The following is a 19,106-nucleotide window of genomic DNA, read 5'->3' as shown; positions in this document are numbered from 1 at the left end:
ACTCAGGGAGAAAATGCTCTGTTCCTGGACTTCCCTGGTAATGTATGATTGCCATCACCTGTGGGGAGCTAGGTAATTGATAAGAAAGGTGTCTCACCACAGGTGATAGCAATCATACATTACCAGGGAAGTCCAGGAACCAGAGCATTGTGTCTCTCCTGGAGAGGGTCAGGTAGGCAAGTATGACTAAACTCTTGTTGTATTCTTTATCTTTAACAATTGGAAGGTCAATGTACAGTACAAGGAAAGGTACATCATAAATGCACTCACTTCCTTATATATGTTATTACATTGTTCGTCATGTAAGTATAAATTCATCCTGTCTGCAAGCCATGGTGTTGCATGCTTACTAACAGGCACATTATTATGTTTTGACTCTGCGCTACTGAGCAGGTATACCCGTGTAGGTTACTTGTTACATACATAGGATACAACGTGATACTTCACTTATAGGTAAGAGGTTCCCTAAACATGTACAAATATATCAGGGCCAATATAAAGGACTGTTAGGCACCTTTTTGCTTTGAGGAAGGAACCTAGGACACGTTGGCATGCATTTAGACTAGAGGAGAGAAGATTTCCAACCCTAAAGGTGCCCACAGACGCATCAATTATCGAATGCGTTTTGTACTTTTTAAGCACAAATTGCATCTTATGTACAATTATTGGATGGTGTTTATGGGCTTGTGCGATGCGATAAGCCCGATATTGTATGTCTAAAAAAGTACGTGCTGCACGTACTTTTTAGACTACATCTGAAATTTAACATTACAAACATGGGTTCATCACATGCATCCAAGTGCACATCTCATAGCAAGCTGGAAGAAAAATTGTATAGAACCATTGTACAGACAAAAACGCATAGCACAGTACAATTGTAGCGTCTGTGGGCACCTTTAGGGCGGGTATTCAATCCCAGGTTCCGACTGAAGGGACGTACCAACAGTCGGGGCCCTGACCCAATTCTGGCCTGCTTGCCAGTTTATCGGCAGATGGGATTCAATGTCCCGCCTGCCGATCGCTGAAAAGGGGGCGTGTCTGCAAAAACGGATGTGGATTGTCGAGATCCAGCAGTGATCTCAACAATTCACGGCAGGTTTCGGCAAAACAGGTCTGACTGCTTTTAAAGTCGGGTCCATTCTGAGGAGCTGCCTCTTCAATGCTGATGGAAATAGCATCCGGCATTGACTTCTCCCGTAAGACGAAGAAAACTTTTTTACAGTCTGGTCAGTTAAATTGTGGAACTCTCTCCCTGGAGAGGTGGTGTCGGCAGGCACAATAAATACATTACAAATAAGGTTGGACAAACATCTGTTGATTCAAAATATCCAGGGGTACAATCAATAATCAGAAATTAAATCAGAATAAACCATTTATACACAGGGGTATAACAAATAGACCACACGGCACCCTGTAACCAAAGGTTGAACTTGATGGAGGTAAGTCTTTATTTAGCCTTAACTACTATGTAACTATGTTCCCGCACTAGGATACTGTATAGAATTGTCACCAGTATAAGGAGGAGTCTCAAGTGTCCCCAAAAATACTATAATGCTACTATATTGATAACACTTGGTGCTATCCACTGGTTTAAAATATATTTGTTCTCCTTACCTGTATTAATTTATATATAATAATATCTCACAGCCGTAACTAGGCTGTAATTAGTGCCCGGGGTGACAGAGAAGCCTGGTCCACCCCGTCTCCTGGCAACAGCCACTAGGGGCGGGGCCTCCATATTGAGTGGCGCCACCGGGGCAGCACTAATACACAATACTAATCACGGTGTGCTGGCATGGGTTGTAGGTCAGCTCACAGACAATGTCTAGGTTGGCACCAAAAGGTTGACATGCACAAGTTCGACAGTAATAAAAGGATGATGATAGCAGGTTGACACATGAAAAGGTCAACATATGTTTGTCACATGTTTTTGTCAACACCTGAGCATGTGGACCCACGAATAGGGTAGTGCTGTGATGGGCAAATATTACATTTCCCAGTCGCAGTCAGCATGGACAGTACAGCATGAAAAAGTTCCTGAAATTGAAAACAAATTGTGAAAAACTCATGTCATGTTGACCTTTCGCACGTGTCTGCGTTTTACAATATCGACATTGTGCATATTGACCTTTTTGGTGTTGACATTGTCTGTCAGCATGCAGATACAGCTGGCAGAGACTCAGAGCAGGCAGGTTGTCAGGAACAATACAGGAGGAGTGGCCTATACCGCTCTTGGCTTTATACACTGAAGGCTCTATTTATTAAACAATGAAAATTCCTTTTTCTGTGTTACATTAGTCTGACTTGGCCTAAAGAAAAGTTGGACCTGAATTCCAGGCAGCTCCCCGGGAGGGGTCACACGCAATTAGGCACTTCATGTGCCAAGTTTTGCATGTGCCCAAATCGTATAGAGTATGGGGGCCTTACAGTGGCGTAGTGCCAAATTTTGCGCCCCCCTCCATCCGTCCGTCCATCTCTGTCCATCTCTGTCCCCCTCTCTTACCTGTCCGCGTTCCTAGCCGGGTGTCGGGACCGCAGATCTACTTTGCACTCCTAGCCTCCTCCGGGCTCCAAGTCCTTATGACAAAATGTCCCTCAAAAAATGGCCACCCCCTTACAGCAGACCATTTTGAAGGATTCTAGAGGCCGCTGCTGCCCCCTCTAGCGTCCTAAATACTGTCTGCTGATAGGGGGCGGCCATTTTTTTGAGGGTCCTTTTGTTATAAAGAGCTAGGAGGAGGCTAGGAGCGCCGGGACGCAGACAATGTAGGTCCCGACTCCCGGCTCCCGGCCACCAGGGAAGGTAGACAAGTATGATTATGTCTTTGAAGAAAATTGGGGCACAACAGTGCTTAACATATATAACTTTAACCAATCAAGTCATTTGCAGACTTGTCGCATGTTTACTTTTTGTGGGGGTTTTATGTTTTTTGCTGAGTCTTTTTCCTCTTTTTTGACCTTGTTATCACATGCCGTTTAATAGTAGTTGAGCTTGTTGTTTTGGGTAAGTAAGATTGTAATAGCAAGCCGCAGATAATGTCAATTACAGTATTTTGTTCGACCTTTGTTTCTAAAAGATAACGTGCATAGACTGTTTTAGAGTTGGGAAAAGAATGTTTCCACTGAAGAGGAAGCTGTGTTTGCAAATGAAACTGCTTATTTGTGATATTGAAGTGAATCTCAAAAATAAGGAAGTTCATTTCTACATCTGTACTAGAAATACTGTGTATTCTGTATTCTGTGTATTCTCTCTCTCTCTCTCTCTCTCTCTCTTTCTCTCTCCTCTCTCTGGGACAGCTGCACTAAACTTCAAAAGTGATAAAATGGAGAGTGATAAACGGCCAGCCAATGAGCTCCTACCTGCCATGTCACAGGCTGTGTTTGAAAAATGTCAGGCAGGATTAGATTGGCTGGCTGTTTATCACTCTCCATTTTATCACTTTTGAAGCTTAGTGCATCTAGCCCTAGCTCTGCATAAAGCTGTATAAAGCTGGGTACACACTGCGGAATGAGTCCAATTCAGACCTGATCACTGCTGTGTGAATTGGACAATTATCATTACACTGCACATGTGTCTGGGCTGCCAGCTGACACCTGCCAGCAATGAAATCCTACTTTTTCACTGCAAGCCGTTTGCAAGGTTATTTTTAGGAAGCCTTGATGTGTTAAATGGGTGCTAAATGATCTAGCATCGCTCAGAACGCTCAGCAACTCGCTGCATGTGTAGGCCCCGAATGAAGTAAGAGGGCCCTGCTGGCAGCCTTTATCTATCCATCAAGCATTGGTGTACTATAGAACGATGCAAAGGGAGACATGGGGTGAGATATAATAGGATGAGAAATTCAGAAAGTGAGAGATTTGGTAAGACATCTCCAGTTTTTTTAAAGCAGCAATCATTTACACTGCAAAACCAGTTTGATTTTGAAGTGTAAATGATTGGCGCTTTTAAAAAAACTGGCGATGTCTTACCAAATCTCTCACTTTCTGAATTTCTCATCCTATCAAATCTCACCCAATATTTTCAATCTCTGAGAGAAACATTTATCTGTGGGATATTTTATTGCCAGTTGAGGGATATTTCATTTGGTCATTGTTAGCTTTTGCATGCTGAAGTTGATGTTGCGTATTGCGTATTTGTACCTCTTCAGCTGATGATTTATTGGTCTGATTTGTTATCTTATGGTGATTAAAAGCAATGCAGATTGCCTTTTCAATTGATCCCTTCAATGATCAAAGGTTACGTTGTTTTGAATGCGGGCACCTCCAGACATGTGGCTGTGACTGTGATTTACCACATTATACAGTTAATGTTAGATGTGTGAGATTATCTTACCATTTTAAGATTTACGAGGACAATTCATTTAAAAATAATTTATTTCAAAGAAAATATAAATATTACAAAGTTGGTTTGTTGAAGAGGCTGGCCTGTCATTTGGTGCAGCCAAGTGTAAGGACAGTAATAGTATGGTTGCTAGCACCATGTTTCAATAGCAAATATATAGAGGTGGTGAGTAAAGGCTTGATATATGTGCTTTACTGATTTCTAGCGGACAAATAAAGTAAAAGTCAGTAAAATTGAAAGAATAGGGATGAATTTAAGGTTCATTTTATGTTTATTATATACCATTTCAGTAATGTACATGCACATTGGTCATTTTATAACATAACCTGAGCAGCATTGACAGTGTAATGGTTAGCATTACTGCCTCACAGCACTGAGGTCATGGCTTCGATTCCCACCATGGCTCTAACTGTGCAGAGTTTGTATATTCTCCCCGTGCTTGTGTGGGTTTCCTCCGGGTACTCCGGTTTCCTCCCACAATCCGAAAATATACTGGCAGGTTAATTAGCTCCAAACAAATTAACCCTACAATGCCTGTGTGTGCGTGCGTGTACATGTGGTAGGGAATAGTAAGCTTCACTGGGGCAGGGACTGATGTGATGTTTAACTATACTCTGTAAAGGGCTGCGAAATATGTGTGCGCTATATAACTAACTCGTAATAAATAATATATGGTATATCTGCATATTTATATCAGTTTACACGGAACAATGTTAAAATAGTTTCCTGCTTTTATCAATCACTAACTTTTTAACTAAGCATATTTTATTTCACTCAAGAACTACTATATAAAATGTATTTCTTTCATAGTAAGTATCATTTCATTATAATTTTCCTTGAAACTCTAATATTGCAATACATGGTATTTTATAAGTACAAAATGATCTGTCTGCCCTCCCATTGTAAACTCATTGTTATGTTTCCACGGTCCACTTTCTTGCAGTTCTGAAACTTGCCAGCATTTACATGTTCTAGAGCAGCAATTGTGGATTTGAGATTAGAATGTGAGTAAATGTCAATATTAGTTATGCTATATAGAGATTCCAGGGTTGGGCACATTAATCTGTCACACACCTAAAAATTAATTTACACAGCAAAAAAAGTGAAATCATTAAGATAGATACGCCTTCATTGCTTTCAAATGTGGCTAAATTAACATTAATCTTAATTTCTCTAAATACTGTAACACCACTATCAGAATGCTACTATGTTAGCAGAACACATCTTTTTCTATTTTTATTGCTATGAGTTGACTAATTCCAGATTAACAGATCTGTCAACTATTTAACCACACCCAGAAGTCGATTCAATTACCCGTAAATTAATCTAAATTCTAAATAAAGTAATGTTGCATGCCACACTTATAATCGCTCCGGACTATGTAGGGCTATGTACAAAACCGGGTTAACAGTGAGCCACGGGGGAGGCGATGTTTGGTTGCTGGTGTTTCAACACCATTGTATCGGAAGAACTGTAACGGTAAAGTAAAATGCCAGGATTTATGATATGGACTGGAAGGCCAAATGTGTTAAGGTTGTAAGTGATTGAGCCTGTCTGTCTAGCAGTGGTGGCTCCAGAGGTGTATAGTGTTTGCCCTCTAGGGCTCAAGATGGCCGTCTCCTCAGTTATTATGCCCCTGCTGCAATCCCTAGGTACAATCTGCCAATTGCTGCTGTTTTGCAACACAAGGACCATCACGATCCTTGTTCTGTTATCGCCATCTCAGAATGTCAATAACAGAAGAAAGAAAAACTGGAAAAAAAATGGTGGCTTATTCAAGTATTTTTTCCATTTCTGAATTTTTTTAAGCATTTGTTAAAAAATGTATATATTTCTAAGCTATTATTATTTTTATGCTTGTAGCAGACTGTCCATGTTTAGAACTTCAGTTTCGCAGTGTAGACATGAATCGGTTAGTCTGGTCACACATGTGCTAATTCCTGTTCCTGGCTTGTATTGCCAGTATAGCTGAGTATTGCCCAGATGCCTCAGTGTTATTTTATTTGATTAGTTGTGTGCAATGGGCCTGATTCAGTCCCTGCTTATAACATACTTTGCAATCTCAGTATAGAGTCACGTTTTAACAATACAAGTTATTTCGTTAATTTCATCAATGAAAAGGACAATTTTCAATGGACAATTTTTTTATTTCCATTGATGTGTTATTTTTGAGAATTGCTAAAAAGATTTAGAACAAAAATGAAATAGTCCTGTTCTCACTTTATTTCTACCATCAGGAGTGTCCTCAGCTCTCCTGACAGCTACAAATGACTGTGTTCTCAGTGGTGTATGTGAGGTCATAAGAAGAAGGTTGCGGGCTGGAGCTACAATGATTAGTCAGCTGATCAGTCTCTGGGCTCATTTCCTGCGAGACAGATCCCCTGTGGGTGCATCAGGCACCTTCTCCGTTCTATTCTATAGTAAATGTACTGATATAATAAATGCATTTATCAGTTCACAAATGATAAAATACTGTATTAAATGCATTTAATATATTCAATGTATTTCTACATCTTTTGTATTCTGTATTTCTCTTGCTCCCTCATAATTATAGTTGTTAAGAAGTTTCTCCTTCTTTGGAGATGTTCCTGTTGTTGCAGTATGTGTAGAAGTTTTACGTTTCACAAGACACCTAGGGGTCCACCAGGTGTACAATCAGGGAGACTACCTAAACAATTGATTGCCAGCTTGCTTGATAGGCAGAGCATTGTTCTCTTATATTTATTGCATATCTATTTCTCATTGCAACATTATAGCATTTTGTTTCCTAACTATTTACAAAATCAGCCGCTACTTCTTGTAGTAGACAAATCGACACTGTCCTATTATAATCCTATACACCTACAGAACACTACTGACCAATCTCCCATTTTTGGCTGGATGGATCATAACAGAGTATGGAGGATTTGGGACTTATTCAACCTTATTTCACCTGCCAAAATTTTGGGAGGTATGCTAGGACCATACCTGTTATTATCTGCATAACCAAAAATAGATCTCTAACAAACCAACTTGTGCAATGTCTGTAACGAAACAGCTAATTGTGTACTTGTGCAAGATGAAGTTGATGGCAAGCTTTCATCATGTGTTTTTTTTTTTATTTGTTTACTACGTCTTGAGCAATCAAAAGACATTGCTATCAAGGACATTTAACCATCAACAACTTTGACAAAAAGAAAGAACAGTTAAAGAGTGAAAGCAAGTTTGAACAATTACAATGATTGAAGGTTACATAGATTGGATAGGTGCAGGTGGACACGACTGGCAGTCTCACAGCTCAAGTACTAGGTTGTAGTGTAGGAAGGTAACTTGGGGCATCTCAAAAGAGGATACGTGTTTCATACCACTGAGTGGAATGAAAACATTTGTGGATTTATGTTTTTAGGACTACAGACAGCGAGTCAATATAAAACCCTCCCATATTTTAAAAAATGTCCTCCTTTTGGAAGGATGTTTCCAGCCATTCAATATGAAACAAATGGTAGAGTTTTGCTCTGAATAATTGAATTGTGGGTGGTTTCGAGTGAATCCACTGGTGCAGAATACACTTGCGGGCTACCGCCGAGTCTATAAACATTAGTTTTCTACTATCCTGTAGGATTGCTATGTTAGGGAAAAATATTCCCAAATTCACCCGATCTGCTGTGAACAGCAGAGGACTCAAAAAATACGTGGTAGAGAATCTTCGCACTTGTTTCCAAAATCAAGGCCCTTATTCTGGTTGGTGCGGTAATATCCGCGTGCGTTCGTGCCACCGATGTGTTGTGTCTGCGCATGTGCAGAGGCGTCTCTGCGCATGTGCGAGCGGGGCGTACGGCCAAATCCCGCATAAAATGTGAACACTCCGAACAGGGGGTGGAGAGGGGCGTGAAGGGCTATTTGGGCTCATTACCATATGCATACGCCCCGCGTTTCATGGGCGTTCCCATGCAAACGCTGGGCGTACGTATGGTAATGCGGCCGTGACGCTCGTGTAGGGGGCGGACATATGACATCGACGGATGTCAGCTGCCCGCCCAGATCCCTGCTTTTGCACGGAAAAATGTCTGTGTGGTCTGAGGTTGCGGGAGCTGGTGGACCACTCGGTCCTGCCTTCGATGGTCTGCGACCATCGAATGATGGGGGAGGATCCCTGAGATGGAGGAGGCGTATTCCATGAAAAATACACGTGCGGTCCGTTCGGCCAGCTTTTTACCGCGTACGGACGGAGTTGGCGATCCGTATGGAAGGCGGGGTTTCGCACGCACGGTCCTGGCCGCATATTCGGATCCGGCCGCACCGATCAGAATAAGGGCCCAAGTGATAAGTGGGAAATGCATAAAAGTGGCATTCTGAGCCACCACATTTTGGGCATGTATCGCTATCAGAAATACCCATGACGTATCGCCGATGTGGAGAGAGATATCCATTGTGATATACAGTATAACAACAGTAGAAAAACTAGAGGTAGAAAATCTTCCTTTTTGGGCCATACCTTTATGGATAGATATGACTCGATACCTCTTTATACATAAAGCAAGATATTTACATAGAGCTCCTATGGAAACGGCCATTTTCCAGGATACACCTGGCTTTTATGGGCAACTTTGATGCATCTAAATGAACAGAAGTAGCCAAAATGTACATCTATAGGTGCATTGCTGCAATTAGTATCCTATCTAAAGAAGTCCAAAAAAAGAAAATATCCAAAACTCATGTCAACCTTTTCATGTGTCTACCTTTTTGTTTATGTCAACACTTTCCATGTCAGGCGACCTATGGACCGGATACCTGCATTTATTAAATGTCACACACATGTCCTGTATTCTGTTTCATTACAATGGGAGTCCTATGCAGTCCTACCTTAGTATAGGAGGGGGGGGTGCCATTGCCTGTGATGCCGCCCCCCTCTCAGCTGCTGCTGGTCCCTGCTGCCCCAGCTGGTCCCCGCCATGGTTGTGGGACTGGCGCAGTATCATACTCTGTACTGTGCATGCCCTGTTCCCCAGCTTCTATGGGCTGCTTTGGCTTGATGCACAAGGATCCCAACACATTGATCCCATTGATTACACCCTTCTCTGAGATAACTTAAGACCTGATTCAGACAGGGTTCACTATACTCACAAGATAGCAAAAAGCTCAGCGCCGCCCCGCCGAATGACCGCGCTGCCCGCATCCCCTCGCTAGCATGCGACGGGATGTGTGAGCGAACACATCTACGGCCGAATGGGAGAGAAATCATTCGCTGGTCGCTGACCACTGAATGATTTTTCTCCCCTTCCGGAATAAAAGTCAGTATGAACGGACTCTTTTCTCCACCGCTGATCGCCGAAGACGGGACAGGAGCGGCTGTCATGTGACGTCAGTATCATTATACCTCCGTCTAGACCCCCCCACCATTGAAAATGGGGCCCAATTCGGACTCGTATGAACGGGTGTGAATCGGCCCCTTCATTTCTGTATTCGTACGCTTCTGATACCAGAACATATGTTCGCAGATTTCACTCACCGCTCTCCTTATACCTTGCCTACTTCACTCATGTTCCTGTTTTCCCAGCGCCCTCGTGTTATTATTACCTCTTCCACATACACCTCCCCCAGCACTGACGTCTGGCTTGTCACCTGGCACTTTCCGAAGCACTGACTCTCTGTTTATCCAGGGAGCATGCACACAAAGAGGTCCCATTGTGATTCCTGATTTGTGCATATAGTCTAAGTGGTGTAATATAAACAGATGCAGTGATCTACAACATTCTCTGTTTCCAGACAGCACTGATATGGAAATAGATCTCCACAATAGGGGAGTGGATAATGACTTTGGGAGGTTTTTCCTCTTGCTTGGCTTGTTACAGGTGTTTTCCAGGTCTGCGGCTGCTCAATGGCTGAATACATCTTGTTGTTGATGTAGCTGAGTAGGTTAACAAACCTATTGTTTTGTTTTTATTTACAACTACCTATTGTTAAGCACAGCTATTGCTCGTCTGCACAACGGCGCAATGCCAAATCTGATGTATAGTGCAAAAATGATATTCCATTTGCAGACTGGGATACTAGAAATGAGATAAAGGAATAGATAGGGCAAATTATTAATGGATTTTGCTATGCCTTGGATTCATTTAAAACTGTTGTATTGTCATATTGTGGGTACAATGCTGTGCCATTTTAATGGTAACCAAAAGTACAGCTGTTATGATGAAGAATGCTGACATTGATTAAAAGTATTCAACAATGGAAACCCCCTAAATTTACCCCTGCTACCGTCTGCACACGATTTACAAGACCAAAGGCCTAATTCAGAATGGATTGCCAATGACAGAAAAAGTAGTTGCCCAGAAAGTAAGAATAAATGAACGCCCATTGCAAAATTGCAATATACATTGCAGATACATTTGCAAACAACGAACCATTGAAGAGTTTCTTTTCCATCTGAGTAATAGTCTAGGACAGGCATGTCCAAGCCATGGCCCTCCAGCTGTTGTGAAACTACAGGTCCCAGCATGCCTTGCCACCGTTTTAGCATTCCCTAATAGCAAAATTGTGGCAAGGCATGATAGGATTTGTAGTTTCACAACAGCTGGAGGGCCATCATTTGGACATGCATGGTCTAGGGCTTCCTCTAATCTGCTAAAGAACCAGGCTGAAAGTGGTCATTGCTGACATCAGAGACCCACCCAAATAAAACTCCATGTCTCTGACCCTAAATGCTGGCTTCCTGTCAATCAAACTACGGCTGCTAAGCGAGTTCTATATGTTCTATATGTACAGATATTTATTCACAATTTGCAAACTCGCATGCGCAATGTGAACGCTACTGGATTGCAAATTCTCTAATTAGCAAATCGTGTAGAATTAGGCGCCGGGGGCCAGATGCACTAAGCTTCAAAAGTGATAAAATGGAGAGTGATAAACAGCCAGCCAATCAGCTCCTGTCTGACATTTTTCAAACACAGTCTGTGACATGGCAGGTAGGAGCTGATTGGCTGGCTTTTAATCACTCTCCATTTTATCACTTTTAAAGCTTATTGCATCTGGATCCAAATGTGATCTATAAACATTGTACACTACCAACACATTTGTATCATTACACAGATACATTTTTCACAAGTATAAATTAAGGGGTATGGGATGACCCCATTAAGGTCAACAACTATTGGTCGACAGGCCATAGGTCTAGACATGAAAACGGTCGACAAAGTCAAAAGGACATCACGAGCAATAGGTCAACATGGGTTTTTCACATTTTTGGTGTCTACGTTGACTTACTCCAACCTGGACACCGTATAAGTGTGCCACGTCCGCTTGCATGGCTTGCATAGCAGTGTACAAAAGGAGTAGGGCATCTGTACAGCTGGATACACACCATTTGTACATAATCACAGTGTGCAATTAACATAATTATGTAGACAGACAGGAGAGGCCAAGTTTGGAAACTTTTTAGAAAATAAGTTTTCACTTTGTGGAATCTGCCCCTTACAGTGAAGTAGGGGGGTGGAGAGTGTATGTAATACTGCTTTCAGACCTCAAATGCCGGGTCACACCGGGGATTAGGAAAAGGGTTGGAAGCGACCCAACATTTGCGGTAAATGCGTCACTCAGTGACCCGGCTTATTGCTGGGTCGCTGGCGTCATCCGGGGGGCAGGGTGGAGCATCGGTACGTCAGGCAGGGGATGAGGAGGAGGCAGCACTGAGGTGATGCTGCTGCCTCCTGCATAGAAGTGAACGGGTTACCCGTTCACACTGCCCAGCCGGGTTACCCGTTCACACTGCCCAGCCGGGTTACCCGTGCACACTGCCCAGTTGGGTTACCTGTTCACACTACCCAGCCACTCCAAACCAGGTAGAATCCTTCTTTTTCCCCGACTCGGATTGCCGAGTTGCTGGACCTGGTATTTTTCAAAATGTCCTTTCACACTTCACAGTGATCCAGGTCAACCTGACTACAACCCTGGTCGCATCTGGGTTATTTGTGCGGTGTAAAAGGGGTATTAATGAGAGGGTACAGGACTAGTTTCACCCTGTAAAAACAGTTGTCTGCTCACTGGAATTGACATGGGAGTGCCCAGCATTTTCACGGAGACGCTCATAATGATGTACGCTGGGCGTTCCCATGGGCTCAGCCACTTGCTGGCACGCACTTGCTCACACCAAGTGGCTGCACATGCGCATAAATGTTTATCCACATGCACAGTCGCCCAACATTGCTCACCGTTGTGAATTTGCAATGGTGAGTGTGAATCAGGATGAGGGCCAAGGTGTATTAGACAAATTGGTACATATATCATTTCTGGGGTTTCTACATCTATTGTTCTGTTGTTTCTGTGGAAAGTTATAATATTCTTAAGCCCTGTATACATGGTGAGATATTGGCTAAAAGCTCATTTTGACTAAGCGATTTTGTCTAACTAATTATAATCTATGATCTCGTCACAATTGACTTGACTGCACAGTGTATCTATGCTAAGAGATACTGACTTAACATCGATATCTAAAGGTGCATACACACTATACGATGTATGCACTGAAAGACATTGATGACCAATTTCCCTTGAACTTCACCATTGTCCTGGATGAAAGATCTGGTGCACACTGAACAATGTGACGAAAGACAAAGGGGAAAATTTACAGAGATGGCAACCAATCAGATCCTGTCTACTATCTTCTAGAGGGTGCTTAATAAATAAGAAGTAGATTCTGATTGGTTGCCCATATCAACATCACATGTGAACTCTTATTCCCATCTTAGTAAAGGATCTAGCTACAGTCTGTCGGCTTTTTTTGAAACATATCCAAATTGAGCTGCATGCACAGTTCACAAAAAACCTTGATGAACGATCATTGGGTAAGCGCATCATCGTACGTCGTTCTTAACATACACACTGAAAGATATCCAAATTGAGCTGCATGCAGTTGACAAACAACTTTAATGAACAACTGGCAGATACGCACATCATAGTTCGTTGTTCTTTGCATACACACTGAAAGATAATCTGACCACTATCGTTCAGAAGGGCCAAAATGAACGATATTGGTAAAAAAAAATCATAAAGTGTGTATGCAGGAGAAAAATTGTGAAAGTTACAATCTCCTGCCAAAATCTCACCGTGTGTGCAATGTGTGTGTGTGTAGTAATTGTCTCAGAATCTTCGGTTTCTCAATAATACAGTTATGCTTTTGATTTCATCACTTTACAGTAAATCACAGTATATGGCTGGTTAGTGGTCACATTAAGGAAGCACATTGTTTATACTGCAACACATGTTATTTCCTTCCTGATGCCTTAGCATGTCTTTAATAAAAATTTCTGATACTCGGGGGTGCTGTGAGTTTGGGAACCACTGGCATAGTATATAAAGCATATCTTGTATGTTCATGGATACAATTCAGTTACAATTATATCTCAGTGATGGCTACAATAACTGCTGTAAACCACAAAGCCGTCATGTTCCCTGAAATTTTGGAAACTACCTTCAAATCTGAATGTGAACAGTGGAGCTGAAGGGGAGATTAATATTTTGATATGTCATACACCATAACCGCGGTCTCACCAAACAGCCGAGAAGGCCCGTGCAGCCTATATTTTTTAAAATGTGCATATTATTCAAATTATGCTATGTGTATATATATATATATATATATATATATATATATATACATATATATATATATAGCAGAGGTTTCTTATACAGGACTGTATAAGGAAGAGGCGGCACTCACTTGAATTTGAAAAAGTGCTTTTTAGTTATTCAAATTTACATGCATATGACAACGTTTCAAGACATTTACAGTCTTTTCATCAGGTCATTCAATAGTAGCAATAAAGGTGCAATGTGCAAAAGCAAAAGCAAGTTTTTGCTTTTGCACATTGCACCTTTATTGCTACTATTGAATGACCTGATGAAAAGACTGTAAATGTCTTGAAACGTTGTCATATGCATGTAAATTTGAATAACTAAAAAGCACTTTTTCAAATCCAAGTGAGTACCGCCTCTTCCTTATACAGTCCTGTATAAGAAACCTCTGCTATACTATCTCGGGGAAGGCACCGTGGTAATCACCTATCTGTCCGGAGTGCCGAACAAAGCCTGCAAACTATATATATATATATATATATATATATATATATATAAATCCAGGGTGTCCGGCACGGCCTCCTTCAGCTCAATTGCATGGGTGCCCGCAAGAAGGAAGTAGACAGGCTTGTGTAAAGGATGCGGCACACCATTCACGAAAACAAGTGCTATTTAATGGCACAGAGGGCCCTCTGTGCCATTAAATAGTACTTGTTTTCGTGAATGGTGTGCCGCATCCTTTACACAAGCCTATATATATATATATAAATCCCAAGGGGGTCCGGCACTCCACAGCTCCAATTCCAACGGCGGGTGCCCGCAATACACAGCATGTTATACAATCCAACAAGAAAGCAGCACTCCAGCCAGTCAATTGAGTCTTGAGCCTGAAGACGACACGCTTGTAAAGTTTTTTCAGATGTTTTACTAAAAGTTTTTTTCACATTGACTGGCTGGAGTGCTGCTTTCTTGTTGGATTATATATATATATATATATATATATATATATATATATATATATATATAAAAGACTAACTACTCCTCTAGGTGAGTTGAAGTACCGCCAGTGACCACTCGACAGACCAAATTACTCCTTAACAAAAAGTGAAGCCAATTTTTGTAGGGACCCTGATTTGTTTCAAACTTACTGGAGAGAGGGAGCTGGGAAGACAGAGATTGGAGGTACAGTACAGAGCATTTTCACCGGCTTTTAACTAGTAAATAATAACTTTACAGCAAATTGTTGTGATACTGCTATGTGCATGGATGAGACCGCAATAGGTATATTGGAGAGGTCTTCTAGCCTATAACAGCCACCCCTGTTCACATAGAACTGTATAACTTCACAGGTACATAGGCGGCACTCAGGATATAGCGGCTAATCACAAGCAACAGGAGATCACAGGAGTAGTATGGAGTGTAATACGTATCCAGGAGGTGATATGGAGCAGTACCGGCAATACAGGTAGCACGGTGTAGTCAGATTGCGGAGCAGTACAAGTAGCACAGGATAGCCGGATGTTTATTTAAAAAAAAAAAAAACATTGAGTAATACCCCTTTTAGCCAAAGAAAAGGACCTGGAGATTTGCGGGGTCAACCTGGGATGAAATGAATGTATATTTACTCCATAATACCCCTTTTACGGTGTAATAGGGGTTAACCGTTAACCCATGTCCCTTTACACGGGACTTCTAGCCAGATCCTGACCAGGGTAGAACAGGCAGGACCTGGGTAGTGGGCAGTGTAAACGGGTATGCCGGGTCATCCGACCCAGCTCCCATTTACAACAATGGTGGAAGTCCAACCTCCGGACTGCAGCATCCTGGAGGTTGGGAGGTAGGCGCACACAGCCTCCGCTGCTGTACTGTGCAGACAGCAGGGGAGCCAGAGGGGAGGTGAATGGATGCCTGTGTGCTGTATCCATTCACCTTGTGGACAGGGGCTGGGGGGGGGGGGGGTGCACAGGGGCTGGGGGCAGCCCAGCAGCTTACCTTGGTGCTGGGCTTGCCCCCAGCGTGGCGGTCCAGGGCCCGGCACTGCGATCGGTGGGCCCGGCGCTTGGAGATGATGTAATCTCCAAGCGCCACCCCCGTTTACACTGCAGGTCGGCACCACAGTGTTAACAGTGTAAACCATGTTCCAAATTCTGGGTCCGATCTGAGATTTTGGTGTAAAAGGGGTATTATTTATGCTATCCTCTACTTGATAGATGCCACTTAACCATTGTTATCTACCACCCTTCTAGTTATTTGGGGCTACGACCACTGATGCAGCAATGATTATTAACCATGTACTTGTTTTGTATTACTAGTCACTAGTTTCCTTTAAGCTCACTTATTTATGCACTTTGTTAGGTGCAACTCTTGTGGCACCATATAAATAATAGATGATGATGATGATGATAGTTATAATAGCAGCAATAATAATACTCCTAATACTAATTCTTGCCCAGCAATGGAGGACTGTCTCTCAATTCAGACATTGGACCAACAGAGGCGGATTTGTCACAAGCAACCTATGCACCTGCCCAGCAGGTCCCAAGATATCCTGGTAAAACATTCCCAGAGGAGCATTGTGCAACTACCGCGTGATGTGATGTTATGACATCACATGGAGCTGCCTACACTCCAAAAGTCCCTTTGATGTTATTTGATTCAGATTTGTTTGCAATGCCAATGGTCACGCAGCTGAGTATTTGTCGGTAGACTGTGCACACGGTAGTCTATCCATGCCGTCTGCAATCGGCAGCAAAAATAGTGTTATGGATTGTATGAGTGAGGGCCCCAAACCAGTATTTTGCCTAAAACCCATGAGGTCTAAATCCAGCTCTGAGACCAATTGGTGCAGCTGCTGCACGATTGTATTGATTGAAGCTTCATTTAAATAGGGAGTTGGCCTACTATGGGGTTTATGAACCATTTTACCTCAGTGCACTTCTTTTGAAGTAGACATATTCACATACCTCCAGCGTTCTCCGTCGTCTTGGAAGATCCAGCACAACACTCGACAGCAGCAGTGGTGGACTCCTCTCCTTACTACTTCTGTGCGGGTCACGTGACTTGAGGGCAGCAGAGCACTTCCTCCTTGCTGTTTGTCCCATTGAATGACAGATTGCATGTGCTTAAATGCACATGCAATAAGCTCCCAATCCCAACTGATCAGACATGCAGCATGTCTGATCAGAGGACCAATCTGAACCATCCATTGAACGATTGTGTGCACACAATGTGCACACAATCGGCCTACAATCCTACAATCTCTTGAGATTATATGATTGGGTGCAATGTCTTTCAGGTGTATGGGGACTTAAGATATACAATCTAAAACCTGGCACAATGTCCGATTTATGGAACTACTGTAAATGAAACAATGACAGCACAAATACTTCAATATCCAATTATTTGTGAACACAGATTATCCAACCAGGACAATCTAATCAATTTCTCAAACGTACACACAAAATTGTGTTCCCTACTCATTGCTGCATGTGTTACCCAGTTTCCATAGTCAGTGACAATGTTACAATAATACTTAAGCAGCAGGCTTTGAAATGAGTTGTTGATGACTACACAAGTGTCCCTAACTCTTTTCCTACTGTCCATCATTCACTTTTATTTTTGTTTGGTCACAGCAGGGCTCCCAGCTATTAATTACAGTGCTGGTCACACCTCTTTCCCCTTCTCCCGCTGGTTGGGTGCACTGCCCGCTGAACTGACAAATTGTAGGTTCACGGGGAGAGCTTCAGTTGGTGTTTAGTGGGTTTTTTTTTTTGCCATTTAGTTTTAACTGTTTTGTGTAGGTGTGCTGTTTACTTTGCCTAAGTGCGTCTAAGGACCGCACGGTTGTTATGTACTGATTAGCTTTTACTATTGAGAACTAATGCTCTTTTCCGTCCTCTTGGAGAACAGAGCTGAAGCAGGTTTTCTGTTTACTTTATGTGGTAGCAAATGTTCCTGAGAGGGATTTGAGCTGAGTTCATACCATATGTTACCACAATGTCTGAGAAACAAGTGGATGCTGGAAACATAACACAACTATAAGACATTTGCTAATGCTATTTACAAGGAAGATAGTGGCATGTTTTACAGAATATTTAGATATACCCGTATATAAGATTGACTTTGCATGAATGCTTTATTAAGCACAGCACATAGGAATACAGTATCTAAAATTGGATCCTTCACACACAAACAATGGATGTGGCGCTCTGTAGCCTACACTGATATTCACATACATGCCGCCAATCAGTTCACCAGAACATGCAACATCATTCGGGCATGAGGAACAAAAATGGTCACCGGCCTCCATTGTATGCAAGTGACCGGTTAATTTTAAAATAAATATATGTATATCTGGGCAGGACCAGACTAAGCAGTCAGGTAGTTGTCCCATTGGATGCATATTTCCTCATGGCTCATAACTTTGACTAGCTGGCACCATTATTTTACACACCATAGGGCTGGTTCTGAGTGACACAGATCTCTGTTCTTGGATACATACAGCACATACACAGTTGCATATTAAAAAAAAAATTTGTATGACCATCCTGTGAGGTCAGATGGAACTTGGACAGATCTGTTTTTGTGTGAAATTCAGTATTTCCAGGCATGATCTGAGAGGTGATTATGAATCACCCTGATTTGTGGGAGCGTGTATCAAAAACTGTGCACGTCTGAATTGATATGATAAAATGTGTTACTAACCTAGACTTCTGCATTCATTTTAATACTACATGCACTCGTATTTTGGCTTGTTGCTAATATTAAAAGGTACGTTATTATTGAGCTTAAAATTACATCTCTATGATAAATAGATAGAAAATCTGATACACTGGGGTGTGAATTGGGTGGTCACAGGAGTGTAAAGGGGTAAAGTGGCGTAACTACTGTAAGGCAGCCCCAGCAGCCGCTTGGGGGATCAAGCTGCATCGGGGTCTGTGTGGGTGAAAGCACCAGCTTGACGCACTGACATGATGCTGCCTGAGCACCGGAGGCGAGTCAGCCATGACAGAGATGACAAATCCCCCCACTGATTCAATTGACTGTACACAGAGCCGGCTATTGGCTACTGTGTACAGGATGGGTGTGCTGGGGTGGCCTGGGAGGTGTCTGAGCCAGGGGAAGCAGCAGTGTCTGCTGGGCTCTCTGCCTCTCTCCTGTTTCAGCTTCTCCGTTATGCGCGTGACGTCATCACGTCACACGCTGGGGAAACACG

General features: G+C 42.4%; 1 protein-coding gene across 9 annotated transcripts in view; it reads left to right on the top strand.

The window, feature by feature from the left end:
* The window catches only part of RBM47 (RNA binding motif protein 47), a 122,730-nt gene that overhangs the window by 70,905 nt on the left and 32,719 nt on the right, over positions 1-19,106 (top strand). The window lies entirely within an intron of this gene.

Source organism: Crinia signifera, chromosome 1 (genome assembly GCF_055691185.1).
Source record: "Crinia signifera chromosome 1, ASM5569118v1, whole genome shotgun sequence".
Lineage (NCBI taxonomy): Eukaryota > Metazoa > Chordata > Amphibia > Anura > Myobatrachidae > Crinia > Crinia signifera.
The sequence above is the reverse complement of the archived record's forward strand: the minus strand, read 5'-3'. Positions and strand labels throughout refer to the sequence as shown.